The sequence below is a fragment of the Sapajus apella genome, unplaced genomic scaffold (genome assembly GCF_009761245.1).
Source record: "Sapajus apella isolate SASKATOON/1434 unplaced genomic scaffold, GSC_monkey_1.0 scaffold177, whole genome shotgun sequence".
In the NCBI taxonomy this organism is placed as follows: Eukaryota; Metazoa; Chordata; class Mammalia; order Primates; family Cebidae; genus Sapajus; species Sapajus apella.
Genome location: NW_022437117.1, coordinates 821216 through 836478, shown reverse-complemented (window position 1 = coordinate 836478; position 15263 = coordinate 821216). Strand labels below are relative to the sequence as shown.

The following is a 15263-nucleotide window of genomic DNA, read 5'->3' as shown; positions in this document are numbered from 1 at the left end:
AACCACAGACTAGTTTTTAGTATCAAATTTCTAAGCAAAACTGTCCAAGAATTATTTGCATGTGAACTGAAATAAACTTGGCAAACTACAATCATACTAAAGTTGTATACCAAAAATTCAAATCGGCCTACTCGTAATTTCCAGATAGCTTTTCTATCACAATTTTAAGTATTACATTGCCCACTAACCTTTGAATCATGATTGCGTAGGCTAGACGCACCACTTACCCTTTGGGCAGAAGAAATTAGCAGAAATTAAGTCTCAGCTGTGACAACAACTTGTAACATAAGCACAATACATGGGATTGAGAGGCATCTGAAGTAATATACTCCAATCCGCAGTAATCACCTAATTTTTCCACGTTTTAAGACTTTTGTGCCTTGATTCTATTAAAAATTTCAACTAGTATGAATGCTAAATCATACTTGTTTTCGTGTAAACAAGTTAGAAAGCTGTTCTCTGAAATTCTCTACTTAGTTAATACGATTACTGTGTTTCTACGTGCTTAGGTTTTATGAGGGCTATTTCAACACCAAGTAAATAAAATACGCTTTCATAAAACTGTAATTTAAAAGAAATTACAAAACTAAGTGGCTAGAGAGGACCACTGGAAATAGAAGTGGATGCTATGAGGTGGGGGTTGGGAGCAAAGAAGAAACTGCAGGAAAGCAAAATGTAACTAGTAATGTACCTTCCGTGATGCTCCAGAAACACATGTCTACTATTACCTTAATCGGAGTTTCTTATAAAACAGGCCGATCATCAAGATTCTTGACTCAGGTTTCAATGAAAAAATTGAAAACTTTAACAAGAAAGATTTGAGAAGCAGAAGGCAGGCAGCACATTTCCCAGATATTATGCTTGCATTTCAAATTCCTGTTTCAGACTTTTCAAGTAGGCATGCACATTCCCAAAGACATGATATTTGGCTAAATATACAAAGACTCCAGTTGCACACTGTCCATCTCACTGCCGGCAGAAACTGCAGTTGCACATTCCTCGATCCAGTTCGGATCCAGCAGAGGATCCCTGACCTCTTCACCATAACAGTTTTGAACGCAGGGGCTACAGAACTGTCCTCGAACATCCCAGCAGTCTGGGTTTCTGCAGTTTGTTTTGGTATCAATAGTCTTTTGACGGCATTGATGACAAGTAGAGCCCAGTGAACGGTTATGTATCTTCTCTTGATAGTTGCTGCAGATGCTGTCCAACTCTTCCTCTGTAATTTCTTCCACTGGGCTGATTATATGGGGAAGGGTCATGGACGATCTGGAGTGATGACTTCTGGGCATGTCATCTTCATTCATGTAGCCGTCCATGGTTGTCCTGTTTCACCAACATGTACTTATCCTCCTCCTCCTCCTCCATGGGTAGGGTGTCAATGGACCGGAGGATCCGAGGCCTTGACCTGGTAAGAAGGCAAGCTCTCCGTTCAGGATTTCTCCTGGATGCAACCCCTGGGAATGTATGCCTTCTAGGTCTCCTCGGTTGTGAGTTGGAGCCTGGGAGGGAATATCTTCCAGGGAAGGAGCCAGGGAAGCTTTCTACTTCAGACATGAGTTTTGCAAGCCTTGCTTTGTTTTGCTTTATATTTAAAGCACTTTTCTCCAAAAAATTCATCCCATTTTCATCTTCTTAATCGGAGTTGGAATCAGTCACAGAATTCTCGGAGGGCTGCGGGAGCTCTGCTTTTTTGTTGGTTGCTCCTCTGGTACTTCGAGCTGGAAACTTCGTCGCCACCCTGAGAGGTCCAGGGTGTCTGCACTGGCTGTGGGTCCTACAGCCTTCCCGAACTGACTGCAGCCTCACTCCATCTTGTATCTCACTGTCTGAGAAATCGCAAAATGATTCATTGTCAGAGTCCACATGAAAAATCCTGGCCAGTTCATTAGTGACACCTGGCCTTGGTTTCTGTAAAAATCCACAATGGTCTAATACATCTTGCTCCTCACTTTCCGAAAAGCCGCAGACAGATTCATTATCAGAGTCCTCATAAAAAACATTTGCCAGTTCTTCACTGGTACCTGACCTGAATTTAGGTTTGTGTTTCCAAAATTATCAGAAGCAAAGCTGTCACAACTCTTATCAGAGATTTATGTCTGTTATGATGAGGTTTCCATGGAAATCAGCTTCACATATCTGAATGCCTTTAAGTTCTTTACCATGAGATCTTTCTGCGGCAGGCGGCCAGCGTCCTTGCTGGCGGCGGGTGCTCAGGTCTGTACTTGGAATCGAGAGAGCCAAGCAGCCGCAGCGCTCAGCGGTCCCAGGGCAAGAGGAGGAGCAGCAGCCGCATGGCTGGCAGGCGGGGAGTACCCTAGAAGCAATTTTTTAAAATTTATTTTTTATTTTTTGAGGCAGAATTTTGCTCTTGTCCCCCAGGCTAGAGTGCAGAGTCACGATCTCAGCTCACCCCAACCTCCCCCTACTGGATTCAAGCCATTCTCCTACCTCAGCTTTCTGAGTAACTGGGATTACAGGTGTGTGCCACCATGCCCAAGTAATTTTTTTGTATTTTTAGTAGAGACAGGGTTTCATCATGTCAGTCAGGCTGCTCTCCAACTCCTCACCTCAAGTGATCCTCCCGCCTCAGCCTCCCAAAGTTCTGGGATTAACAGGCGTGAGCCACCACACCCGGCCTTAGGAGCACTTTTTAAATGACCTCTTTTAAAACTCCCACATAAACAATTTCACATTAAGTAAGAAAGAAATAATATATTAATTCTGTAACAAGGTGCAGCAGTTCAAAATGAGAAGGACCTTACAATCATTTCGTTTAAACTTCTCATTTTAGAGCCAGTGAAAGTGAACTTTAGAGAACTTGGGGCCAATGTGACTTGACTACATCCACAGAGTCAAAAATAAAACTGGTCTCTAATGAATGAGAATCTGATAGAACATGCTGTACGTTCTGAAAGCCAATTCTAATAATGAGCCTTGGATTAATACGTCCTTAAAACTTGCAATTTCTACACTCTCCCTCTGCCTCCTCATACATTCTCTTTGGATGGCATGTGTATCAATCAATGTTGCTGTGTGGTTTACATTAGAGACTGGAGACTATGAGAGGAAGAATTAGACTCAACACCTTCCTGTATAAAAAACTCAATCATGAAAGAGAGGCAAGACATGAACACATAAAAGAAAAGAAAAAGAGAAATTCAGTACTTGGCAGTGAAGTCTAGTTCCATCCAGTTGAGTTCTAATTGGAGTATTTTTGAGCTAATATCTTTGTCCCTTGAACCACTTTCATTAAGGCTTCATAATACCTTTCTAGAGCCCCTCTCTGACTCCACTCTTGTCCTATTTGATATCATCAATGGGTGCCCATATCAGAAAAAATATCTAGTCAGCACTGAACACAACACTTAATACAATACAAACCCTCCTTTCACCCTTCCTCCAAATTACTTTACCTAGGGTTAGGTCTCATTAGCCACCTAAAATGGAACTGATCTCCAGCCAAACTGCATAGCCCACTACTGCCTGATACACTATTTTTAAAAATTTTCCCTCTGTTCTCCTGTTTATGACATGCTATGCGGTATGCCTTCTCTTCATCCTTGTCTATCAAAATTCTACTATCATTCATAACCCAACTTGAGGCTATGATTGGACTTTGTCATGAAGCTTTTCTTGCCCAATCAGGAGTAATCTTCTCATGCCTAGAATGGCTTTGGAAGTAAGACTATGTTGGTATATAGGCACTTAACACATTTGCCCCTTAACTATACTTCTTCTATTTTTTTCTAATTAAGAACTAGGAATGTCAATGTCAGATAAACCATAAAATTTAAAAAAATAGCTAGTACAGCTTTCTAAGAGAAAATCTGAGGAACTAATTTTTAAAATGCTAGTTAAGAAGGAATTTAACATTTACTTGGCCTAACTTCTCACTAAATAAAGAAAAAGCAAAAAGAGCTCAGTATTTCACAAGATAGTAAATTTCATTTTTAAACAATTATAATTGAAGAAAATCTTTAACACATTAGAATAAGCACAGATTTTTAGGACAATAAAAGCACAAATCATATAATTTTTTTCAGTTGGACTTAATTAAAAGTAAAAAGTTTGGCTCTACAAAAAGCAATAGTAAGAAAATAAGAAGTCAAGTAATAGAAAAAATAATTCATAACACATATATTTGATAAAGGCCTTGAATCTAGAATATAGAAAGAAATCTCATAATTCAACAATAAAAAGAAAAAAGAAAAATATTTGAACAAAGACCTCACAAAAAGACATACAAATAGCTAATAAGATTAGAAACAGATGCTGAACTTCATTAGTCATCAGGGAAATGTAAATTAAAGCCACCATAAGATGGCTACGTATCCACTAGACTAGACTAGCTAAACTTGTAAAAACATGACAGCATCATCTGTATTGAATATATATAGCAAATAGGACTGTCATACGCTATTAGAGGGGTGTAAAATAGTAAGCCACTTTGGAAAACAGGTTAGGCAATTTCTTATAGTCAAATATGTACTTTTTGAAATGGACCCAATAGCTCACTTCTAGGTATTTACCCAAGAAAATATGAAAACATATACTCACAAAAAGACTTGTACGTGAATGCTTATAGCAAACTTACTCAATCTGGAAACAATTGAAATGTCCTTAGGTAAATGATAAATTGTGAAATGGCACATCATGAAGTACTACTCAACAATAAAAAAAATTACTACTATACATGCAATAGGATGAATGAATCTCCAAATTGTTCTGAGTGAAAGAAGCCAGACTGGAAGAAATATATATTGCACTATTCCATTCCATAGTAGCAGAAATGGTTCTCATGTTGAGGGTGGAAAGGGGATTCTCTGCAAAAAGACTTCAAGAAACTTCTGGTGTGATGAGAGTGTGCTATATCCTGATCATTCAACTCTCATGACTGCACAGTGTAAAGGAGAAAAGACTGCATTTACCTCTACAAAGGGTGAATGCACTCCTTTTCTGGAAGCCTACTTAATCATGGAATACCTCCTATTATTTCAAACTAATTGAAATAGATCGATTTAGTGTAATATCACATCATGAAAAGTGAATCATACTGAAAATTCAGTTATGGTAGCTTTTCTACCGTAACTGAATCTATTTCAATTGCAACACAGCTGAACATGAAAAGAACATTTCAAAATCCATTTCCCAAATCTCTTGAAGGTAGATGTGCTCTGATATTCAGAATTGTTTGGATTTTAGAACAGTAATGTGATGCATGTATTATACCCCATCTGCAGCAACCCTTAACTAATATATTAATATTTTTGTTGTAAAACACATGAAAATTTATACAAGTTAAGTTAAATTAAGACTATTTATAGCCTCATGTCAGTTCAGAGCATGTTTTTCAGCCAAATAAGTTCTAATATCACTACTATCCAAATCTTCAGTTTGGATTTTGGAATTGCAAGGAAGGGACTGTGGACCCATAGTTCAATTTATCATTGATTATTAAAATGGTTCAATAGAGAATGTACTTGCCATGTTTCAAGGTTATATACATGGTTGTGATGAACTGGAACTGTTGTCAAGTATAGCAATCTTGGCTAGTGCTAAATTCATGGCATCATTCTTTGAGTATGGAAATTTAATCCCAGATGAAGACAAAGTTTTTGGTTTCAGTGGCCTTACAATGGGGATAAAGTAACATTTTTTTTTTGCTTGAATGAAACATCCTTTTACTTTTATTTTCATTTAAAATGCATACTCATAACACAAAACTGTATGAAATGATGGATCTCTTAATAAAAAAATACAGTTTTCCCATTAAAATGAAATATCAAAAAGTTTAACATGGAATTGATGACTAAATTTTAGTCTTAAATATTACATTTTTTCACTTGAATCATTGCTTAGTTCTCATTCAACGGGACCTGATATCTTCTATGTCCTGGCCAGTGCTTATAGGCACAGGTGTGCGTATGAACATTGGCCTTCATGTCCTAAGGAAACTCTAATAGATATGGCATAAAATGGAGGTAATGTGATACAGTACAAAGAGCCTGAAGATGGATGTTAGTCTCAGATTCTAAGTTCTCTCTTAAAAACCTGTGACTGCAAATAATTCAGCTGTTCTGAACCTTAGATTTATCAGCTATAGCTGAGACCTGTAAATAAAACTTTTTAGAATTGTTTTTAAGATTTCATGAACAACTGTCAAACATTTAATACAGAGTAGGCACTTGATATGTGGTAATTACAATGAGTTTATTATAGTATTTTTAAATTGCATTTTAGGTTTTGGGGTACTAGTGAAGAACATGCAAGATTGTTGCATAGGTACACACATGGCAGCGTGATGGGAGGGGGAGTTTGTTATAGTATTAGTAAACTTTAACAGAGAAATCTATGGTTAAAAAGAGAAGTATATAATTGTGTTAGAGACTGGCTTAAACTTCATCTTGGGAATATGTTATTCACTTCTACCTTTAAAACTATTACAAATTTTCACGACTGGAATTTGGCAAAAGATAACGTTTGATAATGTCTGATGAAACCGCATGTGACCTACTGACTTACAACATCTCTTACAAAACCCATAGTCAGGAATTACAATCTACCTAGTGTAAAGAAAGCTCGAATTATAGCAGAAAAAATTACAGGAGAAAATAATTCTTTCAATGAGAAATATGTAAATTGTAACCAGAAAGATGTAAATTGTAACTCAAAAACTGTATCTCTGATTCACAATTTTGACATAGTGAATGAAATTGGACTCACTTTTGGAAAGCCTGGCTATATTATCTGATGAGGCAAATGAGGGAAGAAGATGTTTTATTGTAAAAACATCAACTGTAAACAATCAACCAGAATCCATTAAGCTGTTTATTCTTGAAATCATTCTTTCAGACTGATAACTTAAGTATCAAATGCAATAAAGCAATCAACTTCTTCCTTTTTTATTTGTTTGTTTTTTTATCACTTAGTTCTTATGGGAAATTCTATCCAGGTCATCATAACACGATTGAAAACAACTGATAATGAAAAGAATGCTAATTGGTTTCCTCTCTCTCTTATCACTGATCCGTACACAGTAAGTAATGCTTCCACATTCTTCCTCTTGTTTGTACGCAACCTTTCTATATATCTAGACCTTAACATTGTTTGAAAGAAATCATGAGCTAACAAAGTAATGCACAGCATTGATAAGCTACGTTAAATAGTAGACAGTGCAGTGGAATAGAAATTGTGTGTTTAAAGTCATTAGATCAAATATTTATTGGGCAAGTACTACCACAGGTGCCAAGGTTAAAAAAATGAGACCCAGACTTTGACTTTGGGAACTCAGAGGCTAGTAGGGGAGATATATAAATACACAAATACAGTACAGAACAATACATGTAATAACAGACTACAGACAAAGTAATAAACATTTAGACAAATAATAAACAGTCTGGCTCAGCACAGACAGAGCCATTACGCTACGCAAAGCCCTGTGTTCTGCTCTAAGACTTCTGTGACTAAATCAAATCATCTGAAGTTGGATGAGCCAAAAGATTTCTATCATTCCAGTCCTTCAGTCCCACCTGCTTCAAAGAGACTGGTAGGACTAAATTCCTGAATTCTCAGGCCTTTAATTCAGCTGATATCCAATGTCTCAGTGATCCCTCTTTAAAAAATAGCATTAATATAATCTATGTGCCACTGATCCAGTCTACCATTGTTGGGCATTTGGGTTGGTTCCAAGTCTTTACTATTGTAAATAGTGCTGCAATAAACATATGTGTGCATATATACCATGGAATACTATGCAGCCATAAAAAGAATGAGTTCATGTCCTTTGCAGGGACATAGATGGAGCTGGAAGCCATTATTCTCAGCAAACTAACACAAGAACAGACAACCAAACACCACATGTTCTCATTCACAAGTGGGAGTTGAACGATGAGAACACATGGACATAAGGAGGCATGTCACGTGCCAGGACCGGTCAGGGGTAGAGTCAAGGGGAGGGAGAGCATTAGGACAAATACCTAATGTTTGTGGGGCTTAAAAACTAGATGATGGGTTGATAGTTGCAGCAAACCACCAGGGCACACGTATACCTGCGTAACAAACCATCACGTTCTGCACATGTATCCCAGAACTTAAAGTAAAAAAGTTCTATGGCAAAAAGTCTCCCTTCTACTGCATTATGCTGTTTACCTCCCTGAGACAACTCCCAAGTTGTCATTTTTCCTCCTCCCTTCTCAGAAAATTATGCCTCCTAAAAGTTCTATTTTGTAGTGTAAAAATTCCCCTACAACTTCTATTCATGACATTCCATCCATCACTGTCACAACCGGACCCTGACTTGCTTTTGAGAGTTTCACCTGGAGGCCGCAAGAGATAGCTGTTGCTTTTCTGTCCCGCCATATACTGACTATCAAGCAGTGAGTTTGGTGTCTCTCTTAATTCCAATTTCAGTTTTTAGACAACTGCTTTCCCACTGCCTGTAAGACACCCATGCTGTGAGTTCATCAGTCACATCACTCTCTCCCACCCCCTACAGTCAGCCACTTTCCAGTCACTCAGTAGCTGCGCCTCATTCACTGAACAGCTGTACTTCTAAGTCACGCGCAGACGTTCTCTTCATCCCAGATTCCTTCTACTATCCTGTAAGATTTCCAGGCCCCCAGATAACCTATTCGGGACTCTAATCACTCATTTCCAAGATTCTTCTCTACTTTTCTCTGGCACCCATTCTTAAGACCATAAAGTGAACTTTTCCATCACCTGAAGCTCATAGAAGTTAAAGTCTCTGTCACAGTAAATTTACTGTTTTCAGCTAATTCCATGACTGTTTTTCAGACTCTTTAGTCATTTGGCCCTTCACACTCTACAGTACCTTATTGTTACCCTAACTCTAACCATAACAACCATTAACCATGACAATAACCATGATCATGACCATAACCATAACTATGACCAGAGCCAATACTGTAACCACGAGCGTGACCATAATCACAACCATAATGCTTGTTATCTTTACTGCCGCCTATTCACCTTGGATTCCATGGTCCATTATTTTGATTACTGTTGTCTTCCCTCTGAACTCCAATTTCCTCTGCCTTTTCATTGCCTTTGTTTAGCAAAACAAAACCCTCAAGGAATCCATTTTCTGTATTTTGGAATGACACTGGAAATAACAGTAGGACAAGGTAACACTATAAATTTATTATCATCATCTAGGTCATTAACAGTGCTTGCCTAGCCTAGTATATTTCTCATTCTCTGACCTCAATTATTCACACTTTTCTCAATTTTTTCTCACCCTCAATTTACACCATGCCAGACCCATCATTTTTCAGACCCAGATGAATTCATTTCCTAAAAGGAAGACATAGAATGTATCATATGGATATACTCTTAATTCCCTTAATTAGATAGCATTAGCACAAGAGTAATCCTGTTGTTCTCTTGTTCAAATGGGAGAAACCTTGTCACCTATGCTGTTTAAGATCAGTCCTTTCACAACTACCCTAGATTCAATTCCTTCCCAGCCTCTCAGGAAGCATGCAAAGTCAATTGTCCCTGTTCTCTTCTGTGTAATTAATCCCCTTCTTTCTCAAATGGTTCCTTTCTGGGAATTTAAAGAGTTCCTCTCATCTTAAAAACAAAACAAAATAAAAATAAAACTTTCCTTGAACCCAATTTTACCTCTATCATCTTCTCTTTCTTGACTGTAACAGTCACATTTGAGTGTCCAAAGTATGTCTGTCCTTAACTCCCCATTTTCTCCTCATCAGACTCTGATCTGCCTTATGTACTTAAGTACTGTATACTTACGTGCTCTACTCTTGCTACCATCAACAATGACCTCCCTGCTATTCAATCCAAAAAGCAGCTTTCCATTCCTTGGCCTGGTTTTCCCTGAGTAGTGCTGATCCCTTTGGGTTAGAAGTTAATATAAAGTAGTAGTTAAAACTGGGTTCTGGAGTCAGATGGCCTGGGATGGCTTGCTGGATCTGCCAATTACTAGCTGGATTTCAAGCAAGTAATTAAAATTTCTTTGTTCCTCTGTTTTCTTCCATGTAAAAGAGAGATACCTGCAATAATAGTATTTTCCCAGGACTGGCATAAAAATAAAATAATATTTGTGAAGTTCTGTGAACATAACCTGACACCTACTACATTCTCAACAAATGTTGCTTTAATTTTATTCACATACTCCCTCCTTCTTGAAAAACTCTACTCTTAGTTTCCTAAACTTCACACTCCATTAGTTTTGGTAGAATGACAATTCATGACTGTACTGAAGACCACATAAAAGGAAAATGATATGCTCAGGGGTTTAACAATGTCAACTGAAATAGAAAGCTTCCCTTGTGATCCTAAAAAATCTCTTGCTTTTGTACATATGGATTTATTTTTGTTTGTATGTACCAGGGTAGATATGGCTAAAAATCAAACTTAACATTTAAGTATCTGGGTTAGTTATAGAATTACAATGTAAGGGGTATTCACAGACTTTCCAAGTTTTCTAAGTGGAAAATTAGGGCATTGATTGATCATGAGGGAGTAGAAATATTTAGGTGCACATGAATAAAAGTGAAAATGTTGGATCTACTTTAAGTGTTCTTTTAATGGGCTGCTTATTCTCTTCAAGGCCTATTTCTGTCACTATTATTGTGTGTAGACCTATAGCTAGAGAAATCTGAGATCATTTCAAGAGAGACAAGTGAATAATCCAAGCTAGGAAGGAACAGATTATATTCCAAGAGACAGCAATATTATTCTAAATTATATTGGCATAAGCCTAGGGGAGCTATGTGGGAATAAATTAGCAGGGTGTTAAACCAAGGAGCGTAAAATATAACATTGGATCAGGCAAGGTTAATCAACACAGGTGCACTTATTCCAGATTTAATGTGGTAGGTTAAACAGATGTGAGTGTTTTCTTTGTGACTTATTTCTTCTATATGTCTTAAGGTCCAGCCCTGCTTCCTATTATCACCCTAGATAATATTATCAATACTTGTTTTTATATACTATTTATTTTCAATAATCTCAGATGTTTATATACCACTGCTGTTTTTCTCTCTGAGTCCTAGACTTTTAGATTTCAAAGAATCTTCTCAAAATCTCCATTTGGATATCTGAGAGAGAGAAATTTTAAACTTTATATATCCAAAAATAAACTCATCATTCCTCTCCTGAAAATGGGTAGCCTGCAGTGCTCCTCTCCTATAAATGGCCAGACTATCCACCCATTCACATAAGTGAGGAAACTGGGATTGACTCTTGACATTTCCTTCATCCACTGCCAATAACCAATCACCAGGTCTTGCTGTTTTACCCACTAACATCTTTCTAAGTCATTGACTGTTTTTATTTTCAAATTTCCTCATTCCTCAAAGATTTCAGCACCTGAAACATTATCACTGTTTTCAACATGCAATATCTGTTTAGATTATCTGCCAATATCTTGGACTCTAAATTCATTGGCAATCTCTCTCCCCGTAATCTTTCTTGTACCCCATCCCAGATGCTAACATTCAGGGTCATGCTGTCATCTTTGTCAATGCTAGCCCTGAAGTTCCTTCAAATTTTCAATTTCAAGCATCACATTCTCCAACTAACACCTTCTCTCTTGCCTGCCAATGCTGACTAGACAGGAACTCTTATTTCACCAGCCTGGCACCCCCAGCACATCAATCCTAACTCTTTTGTCTCCTCATGTCCTCTCCTTTCTCCTTATCCAGCTTAAATTTATGGCCAGTTCTTCTAATTATTCTTTGAACATGCACTGAACCCCTTTTTCTTTCTCATACTTTTGTAGTACTTTTGGCAAAGCAACAACCTTTTTAAATTATTTGCCTAGTCCCTGCTTGCATCAACACAGATTCTCTCTCCTTTTCATAGAGATTGGCTAAAACAGTTCACCAAACCTATTTTCCTTTCCTTTTGAATACAAAGCTAAACAATGCTTCCTGGCTTCTGTTGATCTAAAGTGTAGCTATGACATTGAAATTAACCAAGAAAATGTGAGTAGAAATGATGCATACTACTTCCAGGACTGAGATAAATAAAATTTCTCAAAATCTTTCATTTTCTGTCTTCCTTATGTTTCCAACTGGTTATCAATTCTCAGGATAAACCTGAAAAACATGTGTTGAGCTTCTGTTGGCCAAAATCACAGAAAGATGCAGTTGTATAACCTAGGATTCCATCCTCACCATGTCTCATTGCCTCTTAGGCTTTATGTTACTAGAATAGAAATTTCTATTGTGTTACATTACTAAGATTTCAGGGTTTATCCGTCACAGCAGCTTGCATTACCTTAACTACCTTAATAAAACCACTAGAGAGGTATGTCTGTAGACATAGCCATCTACACACTCAGCTGCTAGTTGTTCTAACTTTTAAATTCATAATCACTGATCTTCATTGTTTCCCACCATTAATACTACAGTCTTCTAATCAGCCTCCTACTCTCCTAGAAAATCGTTCACATTTTTTCCTCTTTCCTTGAAACTCACACCTGATCTGTCTACAAATCCCATCATTAATACCTTCAAAATACATAGAGAATGTAACCACTTCTTAACCCCCAGGTCCACACTCCATCTATTTTCATTGAATGAATAGCCTCCTAGCTGGTCCCGCAGTCAATTCCAATACAGCAGCCAGGGCGATGTGATCAGAATGCAAGACAAATCATTTCAGATCTCAAAACCCTTGGTATCAGTTAGAGTCTAGCCAGGAAAATAGAAGCCACACTGGATATCTCAAACTAAAAGGTGTTTTCCATAGATGTTGGGTGCCTGAAAGAGAAAAGGGTAACACAGAGATTTAAAAACTCAGGCAACCACTGACAATGTTGGTTGTTGAAACAAACGGGAAGGGATGGGGTCTCCAGAATCTAGGAGCTTAGAAGAGGGGCTCTGCAGAGCTGCTTCTATACTTCCAGGAAAAGAGCTGCTGCCGTGGAGCTGCTGGTTCCTCTGAGAGTGTGCCACAGCGCTGTGCTGGGAATGCCACAACACAAGGGAGGCTGGATCTAGCAATGCTGTCAAAGACAGGAAAAACAGGAAGGAAGTCCCTTCTTCTGCTCTTCTCTCTATGTATCCTGCAGATGGAATCTAAAAGGAAGCCTGCTGGCAAGGATAACTGGAAAATGTAATTTTCAAAGTCCTCCCAGCATCGCAGAGTCACCTTCTTTGGTTTCTCAGCGTTTCTAATCATTCCTCTACACGTATTTTAACTTCCATGCAAAAACAGTTGACGACTTCACACTTCCACCCAGCAGGGTTCAACGCTATTTTATATAAATGAAGTCATTTTCATACTTTCTTCCATATAGAAGGGACTCAAAGTCTTAACATTTACCATATTAGGGCCATATGGAAGAAAGCATCCCATTTGGGAGTGATGATAAATCCTCTTCTTATTCAGTTGCAGTCACACCAACAATCTTTACATGAAGTAATAGGGATGAAACAAAAGATGAAAATAATCTGTGATTTCTATGGTTTCACATAGACTCACTGGTGAGTCTGTGGTCAGCTGCTAGGCTGACTGTGCTGGTCTTTGGATCCTCTCATGTGTCTGGGTCCTTGGCTGTAACAGCTTGTCTCTTCCACATGGTTTTTCCTCCTCCAGATGGTGAGCACAGGCTTTTCTCCATGGAAGTTGCAGGGTTCGGAGAGAGAGAAGGAGGATAAAAAGTCTCTTGAGAAGCAAGCTTAGAACTCACAATGTCATTTATATTCTACTCTCTAAAGCAAATCACAAAGTCATCCAAATTCAAGACATTGAAAAATAGATTACACCTCTTGAAGGGAGGCACAGCAAAGATTGCTATTTTGCAATATGCTGCATGTATACATAAGCAAGAAAGAAGATATACATAGCTTGCCTTTTTCTACTACATTTCCCCCCCAATTGCCCACTGTGACACGGATTTTTTTTCCTTGACCCCGTAAGTACCCACTTTTTGATCAGTGGCCCAAAATTATATTTGAGTTCCTAAGATAAGCATCAATTTGGTTTAGTGTACAGTCACCTACGAAATGCAGGCAGGCATGTCTCAGGAAGGTCTAGAAAACTTCTACAGTATTCATTTGTGGCAGTGTTGCAGAGTACTTTCTCAAAAGGATCCAGCCTTCCTTTTGATCAAAGAACTCCATGTCTGTGAATGCCTTTAGATTCAGGAAGTAGGTGAGAAATTGTGAATATTCAAGTCAGATTTCTTCCCGTCAAACATATCGCTCTCCTATTACGCTGATTAAGTAACACTTTAGAAATCTGCCTATATATTTTCCTCCTATGTCATTTCATTCCTAAGGAATTGAGTAAGCATAGTCAAAGCTCCCTGCAGGTCAATTCTGATTTCTAATTCTTCCTAGCGATCTTCACAGAAATTACATAACTCTTACTCTTTGAAGTATTGCTTCTTGACTTCACTACTCTGTGATCCCATGATACATATTGAAACTAGGGATCCTTCTTCTATAATGGCATCTGCTCTTGCCATCTTTAGCTTTCAGAGGATAGCTGCTGTTGAGCTTTGCAAAGATGCTGGCACATGACCTAGAAAAATGATGTCTTCTGGCCCTTTACACAAATAGAGAGGTGGTGGGTATGCAAGTTTCACAAGTAAAGTCCACGCTAATGTTCCTACATCCCTAAGCCATTTTTGACACAAGGCTAGGAAAATTCTCATCCAAATTTCCTGAAAGAAGGCCACCATTTAATCCAACAAATTAAACAATTGCTAGAACAACTTTAGTCTGTTTGACCTACCATATTAAATCTGGAGGAAGTATACCTGTGTTGAGAAATGTGATGTGATATAATGTCACATTCCATTCTCCTTGGTCTAACACCCTTATGCATGGTGTTAATATTTATATGCCATAATCACATATATCCCCTAGGTTCATGTCAATATAATTTAGAAAAATACAGCAATTCTTTTGGAGTATAACTTATTTCTTCTTATACTGGATTTTTCACTTGGTCCTGTTGGAATATATTTAGATTGCTTTAGCTGTACAGGCCTAGACACAATAGAGGTGGTAAGTCTTAAGGAGAACAAGCATCTCATTGAAAGGAATGCTCAGAGCGGATTCAAGATTTTCAACTTTATGCCCCAGCAGATATCTGTATTTCTTCCCAATCAGAATCTTAATTTTCACTTAGGACCCTTGCAAAGTCTATGAATACCCCTTTCATTGTAATTCTGTAACTGACTGAAATACTTAAATGTTGAATTTAGTTTTCAGATATATTTGCCCTGCTATATGCAAACTAAAATAAAGACATTTGTACAA

At 37.9% G+C, this 15263-nt stretch overlaps 1 pseudogene; it reads right to left on the bottom strand.

Moving 5' to 3' along the window:
• Positions 1–735: 735 nt before the first annotated feature.
• Positions 736–2081, bottom strand: LOC116542984 (annotated as a pseudogene).
• Positions 2082–15263: the final 13182 nt, after the last annotated feature.